Genomic DNA, 17,035 nt, shown 5'->3' on the forward strand with positions numbered 1-17,035 from the left:
GCAGCCGCCAAGCCAAGCCCCACTGCACGCCAGCCCGTGCTACACGTGTTACGTACATTACGCCATTGACTTCTCCCAACAACCCTATGAGGAAGTGCTGAGATTAGTCCCCTCTTACAGATAAGGAATCAGGGCCACCATGAGCAACAGGACTTGCCCAAGTCACACCCCAGTTGTGCGGCAGGAGCAGCATTTGAACCAGACCAGCATCAGATACTGAGATCTCAAACCCCAGAGTTCCTGACCCAGGGACTACCTCCTTCCTACATCGGGGTCCCCAGGAACTTGCTTCTCCTGCACAGTAGTGTGGCCAACTCCCGAGTGGACAAATGCACTACTCAGATGGCCAGCTTCCTGGCTGTGACACAGAACACGGTCCGTTCCCTAGAGGGCCTGGACACAGCCGGCATTGTTTGCCCAGAGGTGTCGGGTGTAGGAGCCGCTGACACCATGCCCGTCACCCAAGCCGTCCACCTAGCTTGGCACCACTTCCCATCCATCAGTCTCAGTCACCCAAGCAGAACCTCTGGAAACAGATCAGAAGAGGCCATGATCAGGGGCAGGGTGGGGCATCAGTGGGTTGCATATCTGTCTAGAGATGTATACAAGGGGTCCCTGCCTCCTGGACACAGGAGGATCTTCTGGGAGCAGCTGGAATAGGGGAGGCAGAGGGCGATGGCCTTTGCTCATGCACAGACCAAGCTTGGGGGACTACCTGCTACAGGGTGAATCCCTCTGAGGTCAGGTGACCTGCTGGCAGTTTTCTTTCCTTTGGGCCCTTGCTAGTCCATGTCACGCCAGCCTGATTGGCCATGTTCCCACCACTGTTAGCCTCCTGGCTTTAGGCTGGCTACAGAGAGGAGGCAGCACCTCCGGCAGGCCTCACCTCTCAGGTGGCTTCTCTACCACAGCCAGCTTGGGTGAGCGGGATTAAGAGCTGACGGAGTCCAGGTGGAGCTCCAGGCCCAGATCTTGGGAGGCAGGTGAGAAAGGGTGGATGGGAACCGCGTGTGGCCCTGGTACAATACGAGCTTTGTTCCAGCTGTCTCTGCTACCACCTTGCTTGGCAACCCCCTTCTTCCCCCCTTCTCCCCCCTCTTGCGTTCTCTTTTCCTTTCTCCCTGGCCGTGGGTGGGAATGGGGTGGCATTTGTACCCGGACACAGTTGACAGTCTCCTGGGAGACCAGAACCAGCCATTAATTCAGGACAGAAGTGGAAGTGGCATTTCCCCTACTGGGATGGGACCTCACAGGCAGGGGCCCTCTTGGGAAGGCAGAAGCTACCCAGGGCCCATAGGGCACCTCCTCCTCGGGATCCTGCTCAGAGGCTCCAGTGTGTGTCCTGTGTCTTCTTGGCTCCTCCCTCTCACCATAGCCTAGAGAGGAGGCATGTTGCCATGGCATTTATCACCATGCCGCCTGCTCAGCCTGGAGCCCCACAGGCCTGTCCCCAGGCAGCCAGAGGCAGCCACTTGGAATGGAAGCTGAAAGGAAAGCTCCTAAGCCATGGGAGCAGGGTCAACAATCTCTCATTCCTTCAACCCCAAGGAAACCCGCCCCTTTCTCATCAATGTTCCTGCTTCCCCACTGTGCAGGCTCCATAGGAACCACACACACATCTGTCTCTTTGATTGGCCATCCCCGGCCCCAGTGCTGCCTAAGGGCCTAAAATGGGGAGGAAGAGCTGAAAAGCTGCAGAAATAGGCTCACACAGATATGGGATTGAATGCTGGTTCTTGTACTTGGGCTGCATGCCTTGGCGCGCCTGGCTACTGCTGAGCTCCGGCCTTCCGTCTACCATGACGCTGGACCTCCTCTCTGGCTACTGTGAAAGTAACATGCAGCAGTTACACAAGATGGGTGCATGTCACACAAGAGACACGGCACACACAGGAGGAGACAGTGTTCTGGAACTAGACAACTAACATGTGATATGACCTTCAGAAAACAAACAAACAAACACATCCACGACATTCTGATGGCCTCCGGAAAAATGCTTCTTCCAGCCAGAAACTTGTGTTGTGCCTGGAAGAATGAGTAGGTGTCCACCATGCATGGGAAGGCAGGGGCAGCATGGCCAAAAGCAGTAATTAACTCAACAACATTGTTGTTCGAAAGCTGGGGTGCCTGGTGAGGAACATTGGGAGTGAGGCTGTGAGGGGCAGTGAGGCCAGGCTACACACAGCCAGATGAGCCAGGGTCTTTGTCCAGTGGGCCACAGGGAGGCGTGGGGCTATCCCACAAAAGAGAGGGGGGCACATGGGATATGCACGTGAGAAAACCCCGGGTGGGGAGCTCTCTAGCGTGTGTCAGGAAAGGACAGGACTGGGGAGGAGACCAGATTGCAGACTGCTAAAATCTTTCAGGGGTGAATTTAGGAGGGCATGGATCTGGGCAGTATCAGGAATAACAGAGAAAGGACCTGGACCCTGTTTGGAAGCCATCAGAAACTCGTGGTTATGTGAAAATAAGGAGAAAACACTTAATCCTGGTGATCAAGTCCTTTCCACTTATAATGGTCTCCTCCTCCTCCTTTTTTTCTCCCCCACTTCTGCATGCAGTGCATGTGTGCACACGCGTATATGTGTGTGCACTTGTACATATGCAATGAGAGCTCTGCTTGTCAAAGCGCCACCATCTCTCTGCTTGAGCTATCTGCCAGCCTATAGCATCCTTCCCCAGGACTGTGTGTATTCGGGATGAAGTCTTCCTACAGGGACCAGGCCCCATTTCTTCTTGTCTTAACCCCTTAGCTGAATCTTCCTGGTATATTTCATAGACACAAACACAATTAACACATAATGGTCATTATACAATGGTTTAAAACCTGTGCTAGATCATAGAGTTAGACTAGATGGAACCCTGGTCCCACATTCTGATTCTAGGGCTGTTTACGAAACAAGGGACTTGCAAATGATGCTTGCTTCTTCAGTGACTAGACTCCTGGGTACCAGATTCCTCGGCTTTAAGATTAGGAAGCTGCATCTCTCGGGAGAAACTGGCACCTTATTCAATAGGGGAACAGCCAGGTGCTTGGGTCAACCCAGTGTCCTAAGGGAACATTCCAGAATATACCTTTGAAGGTCTTTTTCAAAGCATTAACCATCAACAAAAGAAAAACCCTGAAATCCCAAAGAACAGAACAGGCTGAGCCGATGACTCAGCCCCCAGCAGCTGTGCAGAGCAGAGCATGGCGACCAGAGTTTGGGAGGGAGCCCTGCTCTGCCAAGGCAGCAGCAGAACCTGGAACATTCTTCCTAGGCAAGCACAGAAACTTGTGCTCCTTGAATACTAATGCAGAGAGGGGAAAGGAAGCGGGCCTGGACGTTTGCCAAGGAGACACCCTCCAACCTTAGAACGCCAGGGTGACTCCACTGAGGCGACGGGCGAAGCTCCGCAGGCTTCCGTCGGCCTCATCCTCCCCCATCAGCAGACTCAAGTCCAGCCTTCCTGCCCTTGCGGAGGGGGGGACTTCTCCAGCTCACTTCCTGTCTATGGCACAAGCCACTCCCTGAACTCAAACTGCTCAACAGAGCCATTGAATTCTGCGTTCTCACTGTGGCAACCCCAGTACAGGGGCAGGGCTGTTTCACAATTGGCCAAATGCTGCAGGGGTTCCCAAGGCAACCAGAAAAGGCTTGAGGGCTGGGACAGCACCACAAGAAGCCTCCAGTGACAAGTCTCAGACACCTCAGCACTGGTCCCAAGTCCTGGTCCACGTCTTACTAGTGTGGTAACATGGCATATCCTCACTCTGTCTTCCTTCTGTCTCTTTGTTCGGATTTCCCACCTAGCTATATTCTGCCTGTCCATTGGCCAAAACAGCTTTATTCATCAACCAATAAGAGCAACACATATACGGCAGGAGATCTCACGTCACACCAGGACTTCAACTACAGCAGAAACAAGGCAGTAACATGTGCTACAACAGGGACGAGCCATGAAGACACCGAGTTAAGCGAAAGAAGTCAGATGCAAACACCAAGTGACGGATGACTCTGTTTACACAAATACCACCATGGGCAAATCCACAAGGACAGGAGCCACTTAGGGGCTGCCAAGATAAAGGGAGGAAGAAACAGAGAGGCAGCTGTCGACAGGAACGGGGCTTCTTAAGAGGGATTCTGCAGATGCTTGGGGATTAGATAATGGGATTGGTTACACAATTTTGTACTGGGGATGGTACATTTTCAAAGGGAAAATGTTACAGTCTGTGAACTGCATCTCAATTAAAAGAAAAAACCCAGTCAAAACAAATCCGCACAATCGATATTTTTAATGAATAGTTGCTAAAGGTTAGGTATGGTCCAGAGGGAGGACATGGTCCAGATTGCTCAGCAGAGGAAGCAGGGCAAGACAGAAAGCCAATCCTCCGCCCTCACCTGAGACCAGAGGCAAGCAGGACACCTAGACTGCTCCCAAGACATCCTTCCTGAGCCTTCTCTCTACCCTGAGCAGAACCACTCCTGCTCTTGTAAACAGAGCAGAAGCCCCATCCAGAGACAGCTGCTTTTCCTCTCCAAGTTGTCCTTTCTTTCCACAGCCTAGGTGCCGTGCCAGCAGTGCCCTGAACCCCCAATACCTCAGAGTCACATCGCCCTGAACCCCCAATAGCTCAGAGTCACATTGCACGCTCACCGGTGATCAGCTGGGGCCTCTCTTCTCTCAAATACAGCTACTTCAAGCACTCGTGGTAACCTCTTGTCTGTACCAGTGTCTTTGGGACCCAACCAAGATGATAAAGGGAGAGATAGACAATTTGTGGGAAATCAGAAAGCTTCATCCCTTCATTGCCTCTTAAAGGGATCTGTTCTCTACGGATAATCTGTATACCTCAAGAGTCTGAGAAGGCATGAGCTGAGGTTGAAGTCACAGGCACCCTCTTCCAGGCTGGCCGCCAAAGGGCATCTCCCAGGGGCAAGGAGCAATAGGGGAACCCTGGGTCCACTCCTTCCAATGTACTTTGCTCCAGGATAGACCCTCCGCAGGCACCAGGGAGAGGTGTGGGAACAGAGAGGTCACAGTGCCAACTTCAGCTTGGTAGCCAATTTGGCAAATGACTCCTGGCAGATGGAGGCCCCCAGCAGCCCTGGCCACAGCGTGTGCTTTCCCTGGGTCTCTCCTCACTGATAGAGCTGTCAATCTCTGCAGCTTCTCCTCTGCCCCTCCTCGTCTCAAGCAGCACAGAAGAGGATGACGGTGGACCTCCATCTCGGTGGCTTGTCTCTACTCTTTGGGCCTTGGTTCTTAGGATCCTGGGTCTCACTGCTACTTACGCCAGCACCTATCCCAAGGACCAGCAGCGGCTAATGTGGTCTTAGAAGCTTAGGACAGAAAATAACTCGGGGAGAATTTGTCACCATTTTATCCACAGAGAAGTTAAAATCCAGGAAGGGCAGGTAATTTCTTGCAGTTGCCCAGCAAACAGGAGTCAGAATCTGGGCTGGCAGCTGGATTCCAGCGAATCTACCCATCTGCCCATCCCCCCACCATCCCCACTTGAAAGCCAGCCTGAGTTCAATAAGAACAAAGGAGAGATTTTTCCAAAGGAAGAAAGAGCTGGGGGGGGGAGAGACAAGTGCTCTACCAACGTTAAGACAGGTCACACAGGACTAGAAGGTGAGTGAGGCTGAGACCCAAGGAAGAAGAGGCAGCTATGCAGCACCACAAGTCCAAACAGACTGGTCTCATCCCAAGCTTCCAGCCCACTGACTTAAACTCATGATCAATCTTCTTATGGTCCATGAGGACCAGGGAGCAGGCTCATGCTTTGGGAAAAATAAAGACATTCCTTAAGTGAGTGTTAAAGGAAGAATTTCTGCATAGGATTTGTTGCAGCCAGCGGAAGGAATCTACTCCTTGGGAGTCTGCAGGGAGGAACCCGAGAGAAAGGAAAGGCGATACACACACTGGGGCCAACCTTCAAACGCTGTGTTTTGTTCACAGGGCCTTGTAACAGGGACAGAAGGGACATGGAGATGTCAGCATGTCTGCCTGGGAACACAGCCCTTTCCATGGAGACAACCCTCCACCAAACAGTGATCAGAGAGCCTTTACCACCTAGGGAGACCAAACCAGGCCCGACATACTCCAACAACCGATCTCCCTGGCACCACCAGCATCTCAAGACACTCTAGTCCAGTGGGTCTCAACATTTTGAACACTGTGGCCCTTTAATATAGTTCTTCACCTTGAGGTGACCCCCCCCACCATGATATTATTTTCATTGTTACGTCATAACTATGATTTTGCTACTGTCGTGAATAGTAATGTAAATATCTGATATGCAGGATATCTGATAGGTAATATCTGTAAGAGGTTTGTTCAACCCCTATGGGGTTGCAGCCCACAGGTTGAGAACCATTGCTCTGGTCCAATGGTCCTAGGAGTAAAACTAAAGACTGGTGAAGCCCACAGCATGAGCAACAGTGTCAGAAGGCATGACGTAGCTCGTCCTGATGCCACCAGCTCTCATGCCACGCCGCTTCTGCTGGGAGCCAAGTCGTGTCTGTGTCCCCAAGGCATGCGGGCTGAGTTCAGAGATACAGCACGGCTCACCCAAGCATGCCCACGAGCCATGCCCCTCACTGCAGCATCCTCCTCCCTCTGCTCTTGCTCTCCTGCAGCTGCCAGCTGCCCTGCCTGCTCTGCAGCTGGTCCCCGTCCAGCTGATTGCTGGTGGCATTTCCCACATCATGCCGAAACCTTTCACCTTCAGGAAGATTCCCGGCTTTCAATAAGACCCAGCCTTGCTCGTGCTTGCTGGATGAGGGCCAGGGATTAACCAACCCCTCTCCAGAGAAGCTGTCCTGCTTCTTGATTTAGTCAAAAACAAGAATTTAAAAATGCTTTAAGTGGGGGAGTCTGCTGACACCCAGTCCCCACTTGAAAGTCTTTTGTCTTGGGAAGTTTTTATTCATAGAGAAACCAACTAACGTAACAGAAACAGTGTGGTCCTGGGATCAAACGCACCTGGGTTTGGGCTCCTACTGCCATTGCATGTCTGAGACTCAAGAACCTTTTCTGTAAATGGGGCTGACTACAGCTGCACATGGAACAGCCACGGTGAACATCAACAGTCACGCCCGCTCCATGCTGCCAGAGCCCTGACAGAGGACACTCGCCAAGAGCTGTAGGGGGTCACTCGTCTGCCTGAGTCTATTCTCTTCGTAATTATTTCAAATTTATTATTATTATCATTATTATTAGTGTAGGGGGGGGGCGCATGCACAAATACACAGAAGTGGGTTCTCTTTCTACCATGGGATCCGTGGATAGATCTCAGGTTGTCAGGCTCACAGAACAAATGTCTTTATTTGTTGAGCTATCACACTGGCACTATTTGACTGCGTGTGTGTGTGTGTGTGTGTGTGTGTGTGTGTGTGAGAGAGAGACACATGTGAGTATGTGTATAGCTGTGTGTACACAGAGGCCGGAGGTTGATATCACAGGTCTCTAGCATGCTCCATCTTGCTTTTGGAGATAGGGTCTCTCACTAAAATCTGGAGCTCACCAATTATTTAGTCTGCCTGGCCACTCAGCTTTGGTGATCCACCTACTCCTGTTCCCCAGTGCTGGGGCTACAAAGTGTGCCACCATGGCTGGATTTGGTCCTGGGTGCTAGGGATCTGAACCCAGACCCTCATGTTTTCCTGACTGTGCCATCTCCCCAGCTACCCTCTTCTTAAAAACCTTTCTTGTTTTATATGCAGGGTACCAAGTGCATGCAGTGCCCAAGGAGGCCAGAAGAGGGCACTGGATCACCTAGAATTGTAATTACAGATACTTGTGAGCTGCCATGTGGGTGCTGGGAACCAAACCCAGATCCTCTGGGAAAGCAGCCAGTATTCTTAACTGGAGCCATCTCTCCAACCCCACTTTAGTGTAGCTCATGTATTTTATCTTTAACCCAATCCTAATTCTTCCTGTGTGTGCATATGTATGTGTGATGGACACATATGTCATGTGTGTTTGTACACGTTTGCACACAGGTATGTGTGGAGACAAAGGTTTCTTCTTCAATCACCCTCTACCTTGTTTTTTGAGACAGGATCTCTCACTGGCCTTAGAACACACAGTGAGGCTATGCAGGCTGGCCAAGGAGCTCCAGGGACGCAGCTGCCTCTGTCTACCCAGCCCTGGGACTGCAGACCACACCACTGCACTCGCTTCTTCCGCTGTGCTGTGCTGGGGCCACAGGCTCAGCTTGCATAACACTTATTTTACTGACTAAGCCATTTTCCCAGATTTCTCAATTCAAAACCTTAATGTGCAAAGTTAGAACAATGTGTCCTTGAGAAGCATTTTGTGTGTGTGTGTGTGTGTGTGTGTGTATACATGCAAGTGTGCTCATGTGCACACATGTGTGCATAAGACATGCACACATGAGGTCAACCTTAGGTGGCAATCCTTAGGAGCCATTTAGCTTGTTTTCTGAGGCACGGGACTCGGAGCTCACAGGTTAGGCTAGGCCAGCCAATGACCGCTGTTTCCAACTCCCCAGAACTAGGATGATAAATGTGTGTCACCACGCATGGCTTTTTACACAGGGTTCATACTCATGCTTCCACAGCGAGCACTTTAACGGCTGAGTGATCTCTCAGTCTAGCTCCCTCCAAACAATTCTCTCTCTCTCTCTGCCTTAGTTCTAGAGAAAAAAAGCCAATAACTGTCGAGCCAACAACGGCACTTCAGGCTTCACCATTCACCAATGCCATTGGGAGTAAGACAGCACACCAAGAGTCACATTCCCGAAAGCACACCTTTCTAGCTTTCCTCGGAAGTCTGTTTCCCTGAGGCTTTCCCTCTGTTTTACTACTCATGGCAACCCCACTGCTCCAGCCGTCGCACGATGCTCTGTCGTGCTTCAGAAGAGCACACCGGCCTTCCTTTGCCCTTGACTTGTACCTACGACCTGCCCAGTCTCCGATGCAGACTTGCTGAGCGATAGGTCTACACTTGGTTGGGGTGTTATGAGCTTCTTAGGAATGGAGATGGGGGGGGGGCTTTGCTCATCCAATCACAGTCCCTTTCTCGCACAGCGCATTGGGTAGTGGGTCATCTTTCCTTCTCGGCTGATTCTACTCCTTGGCAGAGACCTGAGCAGAGAACTAACAGCTGGCTCTTGGGGACGAGAATGAGAGCAGCATCTTTATAACAGAGCCGGTGTTTACTCACGAGGAGTGCGTGCCCTGTAAGCATTCTCTCTGTTCCCCCTCCCACCCTCTGCGGTATAGGGATTGTCTGGAACTCAGAACTCACCCCGGCTGCCCCTGCAATTTCCTTCTCTGCCCTTGTGGAATCCAATCAGGTCTAGCAGCAATCCCAAAGCCTGACAGCAGCTCTCAGAGAAAGCTCTTCATTATTCATGGATTTTATATTTGTAAAGTCATCCATTTGCTGATACTTGTAGTCTCAGAATTAATACTCTCAACTCTTCTGCGGTCATTTCACAGACAGGCACAGGTAACAGAAAGTTCCTAGATGCCCATGTTCTCAGTGGACCACAAGGCATCTTCTTAATGTTCTGTAAAAGGATTTATCTAATGTGAGTATTTTGCCTGCATGGATGTCTGCTAACCATGAGTGCGGGGGCCAGAAGATGGCATTGGATCTCCTGGAACTGCAGGAGATGGTCGTGAGCTGTGGGTGCTGGGAATTGAACCTGGTGGTCTGGAATAGCAGCCAGGGCTCTTAACACCTGAGCCATCTCTCCACACCAACAAGGTAGCTTCTTGGCTGACCTCTTCTACTGTAAGCATAGGACCTAGTTGAGGTCTACACATAGAGATTTTCAACATTTTTGCTTGTGATTTCATGGTTGAAATGATTGCCCCACGCCTCATGCTAAAACACTATCTGTCTCCTTTCATCGCCTGATGAAGGTTAATATTCAGGAGGATGCCTATATGTTTGTCTTTGGATTCACCTTCGTATTTAGCTTCTCTAGGATCGCGAATTATAAGCTCAATGTCCTTTATTTATGGCTAGAAACCAAATATGAGTGAGTATATCCCATGTTCCTCTTTTTGGGTCTGGCTTACCTCACTCAAGAACAATGGCAATGGGTTTTTGATCCTACTGCACGTACTGGCTTTGGGGGAGCCTAGGCAGTTTGGATGCTCACCTTACTAGACCTGGATGGAGGTGGGCGGTCCTTGGACTTCCCACAGGTCAGGGAACCCTGATTGCTCTTCGAGCTGATGAGGGAGGGGGACTTGATCGGGGGAGGGGGAGGGAAATGGGAGGCGGTGGCGGGGAGGAGGCAGAAATCCTTAATAAATAAATAAATTAAAAAAAAAATAAAACACTATCTGGTGTTTCTCTGCACAGGAAGGCTCTCTCACTGAGAAACACACTGGTCAGAAACACTTCCCTGAGGCATGAGCCATGGTGCTCTTGGCTGCATGTCTATGGATGTGAACCAACATATATTAAGTATGATATAAACAGAAATGCACACGAGGTAAGGCTATGTGTGGCTGAAAATGTGTCAGAGGCCTGTAGAAAGCCAACCCTGTGATGCCTTTAGTGGCCCAGTACTGGGCAGTTTAGAGTTTGCTGTATCTTCGTAAAATACAATAGCATGGGTCCAACAATCAGTTTATTAGATGGGTCCAACTGAAGTTCCTAAGTTCCAGCATTGGTACAAAAAGATGCCCTTAGCACCAGCACCAGCAGGTTCCTTGTAGTGCAAGAGTTCAGATGATACATCAGACTCTATGGGATTCAATCTCAGTCCAGGGTAGCTGTGGGCCATCAGGCCAGTCCCTCTTAGTGCCAGTTTCCGCAAATGTACCTGAGGTGAAACCACTGTCATGACAATGAAGGGCAGTGCCCACACAAACGCCCTTAGCACACAGAGCATGTCACAGCTGGGGTAGGACTTCCAGCAGGTGGCCAGATAGCCTTTGAAGACTACGAATTTGCCCTGAGCAAGCACGAAGGTCAAACAGAACCAAACCTTCCATCTCTCCTCCTAGGCTCTGCCATGCACTGGCTCTCGCAGTGGCTGTCCATTGAGAATCTATGGCTTGAGGGTCAATCAGAGGTGTTCAGATATTGGCACTCACAGCAGGCACAGCCTACACTGTGAGCAGTGTCACGTTACAGGCCACTTCCCTCTGCCTTGTGTCTGTACATAATGAACATTGATAAATTAAGAGATTTCCCAGTTAGTTGAAAATCCATTATTTCTGGCTTATTTTGAACAAATCACAGACCCTACAGTGCTGTGTGCATATTTCAGAAAAGCAACAGAGGCCAAGGCTGTGAGATGGCCCTCCCAGGACTCCTACGAGAACTCTTCTAATTGGTCTGGTTGCTTTGTTAGCTGCCCGACAGGGTAAGAATTTCTGCTGTCTTCTAGAGCTAGTCTATAGGTAAAGGAGCTGAGCTTGGGGTGCAGGGTGACACCTGTCCAAGGTCCCAAGGCCATCAGTGGTAAAGCTAGGATTTGGAGCTTACACTTGTGGTTCGTTTGCCCTTCGCTGGCTCTTTTGGTACTGGGCTCCAGCACATCCCCTCACCCGCCTTTCCTAAAGGCACACAGAGGCCTTGTCACAGGGACTCTGGTATGGCAGGAAGAGAAAGTGAACTCTCTAGCACAGGGCCGAGCCAGGATCCTAACTTTCAGCAGAGGACTGGGTATGAACCTCAGCTGTCCCTCCCTGCCAAGTGAGGGTCAGCTCCAATGACCCATTTAGTGATGCCCGCAAGGAGCAGCGGCTCTGATTGAGGACGGAGTTACAGACCAAGGCACCGGGCAGCACATACCAGGAAGGTCCCACGCTGCACAGCCTTCCTTCACTTGGACTGGGTCAACTTTTGTCTTTTTGAGGCAGGGTGTTGTGTAACCCAGACTAGCTTCAAACTCAATTAAAACTGAGGCAAGCCTTGGACTCTTAATCCTGCCTTCACCTCCTAAGTGCAGGGACTATAGAGGTGAGCCACCATGATTAGATCACTTTCAAGCTAAATATAGCTTTATAAAACTCCAACCCCCTTACCATCCCCACTCCCCACTAAGCAGAGAATATTTTTTTTCCTTTTATTTGAGACAGGGTTTCTCTTGTATAATTCTGGCTATCCTGGAACTCACTATGTAGACCAGTCCAGGCTGGCTTTGAACTCAGAGATCCTCCTGCCTCTGCCTCCTGAGTTCTGGGATAAAAGGCATGTGTCACCACCACCAGGCTAGCATGGAGTATTTTTGTGAGAGGGGGGTGTTGGTATTGCTTCTGCATGGCTCTAACCATAATATACATACAACTTCGCATCTTTTAAAATTTTAACATGGTTTAAGAATTGTCCATATGGCGCAGTCTTTATGAAACGTGTTTTGTGGGGGCTGGGGAAGTGACTCAGCGGGGAAAGTACTTGTTGTGCTAGTGTGCAGAGCTGTTGGAATCTCCAGAGCCCCTGCAAATGCGTATCTGCAACCCCAGTGCTCTGGGAGAGAAGGGAGCGGAGGCAGGAGAATCCTGGCAAGTGCAGCTGCAGCGAGGGTGAGGACTGACCGCCAAGGCTGTCCTCTGCCCCCCACATAAGTGCTGGGCCACAGCTGCTTCTATATTCACACACGTGAACATGCGTCACACACCCGCACCCACACGAACAAAGACATGTGCACACACACAAGCACACACGCACAGTGTTTTATGGCCACATAATCTTCCATCACTGGTCCTTGATGGTTACCTTTCCCCTTCTCCTGAACACTAGCACGTTCTCGTTACCAAAGCCAGGGCAATAATGGCTATCTTTTGTCCATAGCTATGGGTCTACATTTAGTGTCATTTCCTCAGGGTGGATTCCTGGGCAGATTCCAGGATCAACAAGTCTGAATGATCGGCCAAACTGCTTTCTTGAAGGATAGGTTGCCAGCTTACTCCTCCCACCCATAACATCTGCACAATGGATAGATTTTCCGTGTGGCCACTGGACTTGACCAAAGTCTTAAAGGGCAAATTCAAGCTCAAACACAAGAGTCAATCAATATAAATTTGCTCTCTGTTTTCCCTTGTAGCCAGTGTTTTCACATCCGTGTATCAAGAAGGAAAATTGTGGCCAAGTTAAAAATTGACCTCTAAAGGCAAACCTGCCACCATGGTCTCCTCACCCCCAGCCACAGCACTTCCTGGTGTCCCAGGACTTATTGAGCATCTGTGTCTGATGTGTCTTGGCTTCCTATGCCAATAGCCCAAAGTATCAAGGCACAGACTGGAGAGGGGCTTGTCACACAAGTGATTGTTCCTGCAGGAGTCAGAAGACCCTGGCATCCCGAGATTCCCCAAAGAGCTACTCTGGGCACCAGGGAGGGTACTCTTGGAATTCCCTCTGTTCTCCTAGGGGTAGAACCTGGGCATCTACCTCTGCCTATGGCCACACATCTCTGGCCTCTTGATGCACTGGTATCTCCGCCTACAAAGTGAAGGTGACACTCCTTGCCTCTCAGAGCTGTTGTGACATCCCAGCCTCACCTCCATGCCTACTTCTCAACTGCCCCGAGTTCACGTGGAGTCATAGCTTTGCCCATGCGGACGTGGAGTCATAGCTTTGTCCATGCGGTGCCCTCTAAAAGGCTCTCGGGAGCCTGTCAAGCCTGTTCGTCTGCTAAGGTCATCCAGGCAGGGAGGCCTGTGGATGGCTCCACAGTAGGTCAGATTCACAGCTCTGACTGTGGCTCCTTAGAGTACAGCCCCACCTGTGGCTAGCTTCTGAGCCTAGACAACGCCACAGGGATGTGGAAGGGCATCCGCAGAAGGAGGGTGCCGCTGCTACTGTCGAGAGAGCCAGACCATAGCAGAGAAAGCGGTCCCACACCGTTCTGAACCACCCAGGCCCAAGCCAAGCTCTGCAGATTCTTCTGAGTGAGCACAGGGCCCTCATCTGCTTCCCGCCCAGCAGCCTTAGAATAGCAATGGTGTAGACACGCATCCCTCATCCCTGGGTGGAGAGGGCTAGCTGGAGAGCTCAGTCCCTGCCTCTCATCTCAGCAGGGCTCTGCTGTCCCCATCTCAGAGGGAAAGGAGGCAGAAAAGTCACCAGACTCTCCTACAGTCTCCAGGGACGGCTCTGGCCTTCTTTCTTGAAAAGTCAGTCACAAATGGGCTCGGACTAAGCTTCCATAGGGTCCCTGTTTGCACAGCGAGGCTCCAAGGACCTGCGCTCTGCAGATATGTCCAGGTGTTGATCTGTGATGACTATCAGGTGCATCCCTGAGCTGCATCAGGCCCAGGATAGAGATGAAGATGGCCCAACACAAAATGGCATATGTGCTGTGAGGTTTGGGAGAAATCGTTTTTGGTAAATGGATTGTGTGGTGATGAGTGTGAACTTTGCAGAACTGAAGACAGAAAGGACAGCATTGCGCTGCAGTGTCCAAAGGTTGCACACACCAGTGAGATGGCAATGGGGGAGAACTGGACCCAGAAGATGGAGTCCTCAGCAGCCCGGTCTCCGGAATGTACACTTAGGATTACATTTATGGAAACTTCTGGAAACACTAGTGATGGGAAGCAGGTAGGCGGTTGCATGGGCAGAGGGGATGAGACCAGAGAGTAACACATTACCAGGGGCAAGAGGAAACTTCTGGGGATGAGGCAGGTGGTCATTGTCTTAATTATGAGGTGGTTCGCGAAAATGACCTTTGTGCTGTAAATACACACAGTTCGCTGTTTACTGGCTATACTTGACTAGAGCTAGGAGGGGGAGAGGGAGGTGGAAGGAGGAACAGTGGCGGGCAGGAGGAGACTTAGGAAGCACACACACAACACACGTGTACACTCACTGAGGATGAAGCTGCCACGTGGCCTCTGGGGTAGCCCGGAAACCCTGCTGGCCAAATATTTCTCCTGATAGAGATGCCAAGGCTGCTTGACATTTATTTACTCAGCAATTCCTCTGAGTACTTCCCGTGTGCCATGCTCATGTCAGGCGTAGTATTTTCTAGTAAGTTACTCTTACCCCAGGAAATCCATCCGAGCAGCCATGGTGCACGCCTTCCCAAATCTAACAGAAACAGACACGCGCCCTAACCACTCATCTGAGTTTTCTTCCTAGGCTCCATCGAAGCTCTTCTTGGTAGGGAGTTAATACCTCTTGGAAGAAAACCTTCAACAGCGCATGAGTGTTACAGAATTATGCCTTCTTTCGTGGCTAAACAGACATTCAGGCTGAACCCCAATGACCTCCAATAATCAACCAATGGGAATCAAGTCTTCACAGAATCACAGAAGTTCAGAGCAGGAGAGGACCTGAGGGTCCCCAAGCCCACCATCCGGAGTGATTGTCTCTGAAGGACTGCTTCTCAGAGTGACCTTTTCTCTAAGTGACCATCGTGTGCTGCAGGCACCTGGCCTGTTTAAACCCCTGTGGTGAGGAGCAAGCTTGCTAGCCAAGTGAAGAGACATGAGAAAACAAGGCTGACAAACTTTCCCCTGGAATTTATTGTGCATCTACTACGGGCTGAACCCTGGAGTAGCACAAATGGAGTTTCCAATCTAGTTTAATTTCGCTCCGATTTTGCTCCTCAGAGGCTAAATTTAATTACATTGACCAGTTATCAATGAGGTAACAAGGCCAGACAAATTAAGTGCTTTTTCACAGTGGAGGATAAAGGGATTGACCATAAGACTATCGGCGATTTCCATGGCTGTCCACTCAGAGCGCAGAGTGAAAGCACCAACACAGCCTCAACTTGAGCCCTCCTCTCAATGTGACGGCTCATCTTTGGGACCCTTATAGTACCCTCCACCTCTTGGTCCTAAGGAACCCAGAGGCCATTGTCCCCTCAGTATTGGAGCTCCACAAAGGAACACCTTTTCTTGGAGGTAGCAAAGGGCCATCCCACCTCTGACCATGCAGAACCTGGCATAATGGCAAAGGGCCTGGCTTCAAAGGAGGAGCTGTGGGGTTCTAAGGAGGAGCTGTGGGGTCCAGAGGAGGAGCTGTGGGGTTCTAAGGAGGAGCTGTGGGGTTTTAAGGAGGAGCTGCTTGGCTTGGAGGAGGATTCCTAAAAGAGCATTTTGGCTGGGCCTTGAACACAAGCCCACATCAGTAGTAACAGGAAGAAAGTTACATAGAGAGGAACCAGGTGACTAAAATAATAGCAGTGGGAAGGAGGGGTACAGGGGAGACGGCTGATCTGGAAAAGATCAAGTCCAGGATCACTTGGGGACTTTTCTGGAGTCACACACCACGAAGGGTCCTTCCTTAGCTCTTAGCTCACCCTGGTCATGCTTCTACTTTGAAGACCCTGGGTGAGAGCTGAGGAATGGGGAATGGATGTGCAGAAGTCTCCTCTGAGAACAGAGTGAGGGAGAGAACAAGCAAAAGTAAAAGAGGGGAGAACTGGGTTGGACTGAGGTCTTTGGAGATGCAGCTTCCATGTGGTAGTGTGGGACTCAGGAGCAGCTGGTTAAATTCCTTGTAACTTAGCATCCCTTTGGAGAACAATGCTGTCCCTGGTGGACTCTCAGAACAGGGCTGGAAGGTCCCACATACCTGGGCCTGTACGGATAATAGTGTTCTTTGTCTCTTGGGGGCTTTGAGGAGGGGGAGGGGCTAAGGTACAGGGAAGGGAGATGACCAGAGGCAGCTCTGGGGGGTTACCTGCTGCACACATAGGCTCTCAGGAGAGTGTCCCATCTGCTCTCTGGAACAAACAATTGTCCTTCTTTGGTAGCTGAGAACCTGGCTAAGGGTGGGGTCACATGGTGTGTTTCAAGTTCCAGGCTAACAGTCAGCAGACTTGGAAGGATGCTAGACCCAACTCCGAAGCCAGTGAGTGCCCTGAACAGTGAGAAGCTCAGAGGAGCCAGAGCCACCTCAGAGGATGAATCTGAGGCTCCTCTCCACAGGCTCAGGACCCCAAAGATGAAGGAGGTGACCTCTGTCACATGTCTTGTGTCTCACTGTAGAGGTGATGTTCAACCAGCCTCTCTCACACTTAGCTCAGTGTCTAAAGTCTGTCACTTCCGAAAGGGAAGGTGGTGTGTGTGTGTGTGTGTGTGTGTGTGTGTGTGTGAGAGAG

At 50.7% G+C, this 17,035-nt stretch overlaps 1 protein-coding gene across 7 annotated transcripts in view; it reads right to left on the minus strand.

The window, feature by feature from the left end:
- Snph (syntaphilin) overlaps window positions 1-17,035 on the minus strand; it is a 39,250-nt gene that overhangs the window by 13,274 nt on the left and 8,941 nt on the right. For 4 of the 7 annotated variants that reach the window (XM_026787105.1, XM_026787106.1, XM_005363168.3 and 1 more), the window contains one exon: window positions 57-84. The exons of the other annotated variants lie outside the window; for them this stretch is intronic. The gene's annotated coding sequence lies outside the window, so the exon portion shown is untranslated. The remainder of the gene's footprint in view (window positions 1-56; window positions 85-17,035) is intronic. 7 annotated transcript variants of the gene reach the window in all.

This window comes from Microtus ochrogaster, linkage group LG8, assembly GCF_000317375.1.
Source record: "Microtus ochrogaster isolate Prairie Vole_2 linkage group LG8, MicOch1.0, whole genome shotgun sequence".
NCBI classification, from domain to species: domain Eukaryota; kingdom Metazoa; phylum Chordata; class Mammalia; order Rodentia; family Cricetidae; genus Microtus; species Microtus ochrogaster.